The sequence below is a fragment of the Octodon degus genome, unplaced genomic scaffold (assembly GCF_000260255.1).
Source record: "Octodon degus isolate 3935 unplaced genomic scaffold, OctDeg1.0 scaffold00073, whole genome shotgun sequence".
Classification (NCBI taxonomy): domain Eukaryota; kingdom Metazoa; phylum Chordata; class Mammalia; order Rodentia; family Octodontidae; genus Octodon; species Octodon degus.
Window position 1 is genome coordinate 2,058,887 of NW_004524649.1, and position 1,425 is coordinate 2,060,311.

Consider the following 1,425-nt stretch of genomic DNA (forward strand, 5'->3'; position numbering starts at 1 on the left):
TTTTTTTTTTTTTTTCAGAACCAGGGATTGAACTCAGTCCCTTGCACTTGCCAGAGAAGCACTTATTCTACTGAGCCATCCCCCCAGCCCGCCGTTTTCTTTATCTCCCTTGCAATTGGCACTAAAAGGAGCCAGATGGGCTGGGAAGTCCACGGAGGATTTTGAATATATCTACCCAGTATCTGAAGTTCAAGTCCCTAATAATCCGGGATAAATTGTACATCTTCGTGAATCTGTACCTTTTAAAGCCTTAAAAAATTAAAACAAGCTGTTGCTACTTATAGCCTAACTGCTCCCTCTACCTTGAGTTTAGTAGAAATGCCAGGACTACAGAGTATGGCCCCAAGTAGTTGGACAGGAAGAGCTAAAGCATGTTTGAATCCAGGAAGTTATTTATTGTGGAAAGGAAATTTATTGTGGAAAGGAAAATTTCTTTGACTATTGCCCAGAACCGGCAGCTCAAAATGGGGGGCACAATTTAGCCATTACAAAAGATATGCTGACTCCGGGTAGGGGGTGCCTTTGCCAACACAAACAATCAACAGACCTTTGCATTGAAAATATATGAGCAAACTAAAATAGCTATGATTAGGGCCTGCAGGGAGCTTCCTTCTAAGGGTAAGGCGTGCCTTAACTTGGCTTCCGTTAGGCAGGGCCTGATGAACCTTTCCAAGATTTTGCTGCATATTTATTGCAAGCTAATGAGAAGATTATAAGTGACAAAGAAGCTAACACATTAATAGTTCAACAGTTGGTGTTCAGAAATGCAAATAATGGTGTAAAGAGGCTTTAAGAGTCCACGAAAAGCGGGTTACCTTGCCTGAGATGATTTGGATTTGTGCAAATATTGGCCCTTCATATGTTCAGGGAGCTGCCTTGGCAGAAGCTATTACTCAGGTCATTCATGCAGACTGAAAGAAAGAGAACATCCATGGGGGCCAGCCTTAGCCCCATCAAATAGCTGGAGTGTTTTTCCTTCCCTCACCACAAGCATCTCTGACCTTTGGTGTGTGATAACTGACAGCAGAGGCTTGGACCTCAGTTCCTCCTCCAGATTCATATTAACTCTTGAAATGAGGCCCCAAATTATTCCTACTGAAGTCTATGTATGGATCTAGGCCTCAGGGTACAGCGGGAATCTTGCTAGGCTGCCACAGTCTCATTTTAAAAGATCTCTAGATTTTTGCCTTGTGTCGTTGATGCCGATTATGTAGGGAAATCAAAGTTATAATGCATTGTTTAAACCACAGACATAGGCCAGGGAGATGGCTCAGTAGGATAAGCGCTTGACAGGCAAACGCAAGGATCTGAGTTCAATCCCTGGTTCTGCAAAAAAACCCCAAAAAACCACAGGCTTTTTTTTTTTTAATTATTTATTTGTTTATTCCTTTAGTGTGTGTGTGTGTGTGTGTGTGTGTGTGTGTG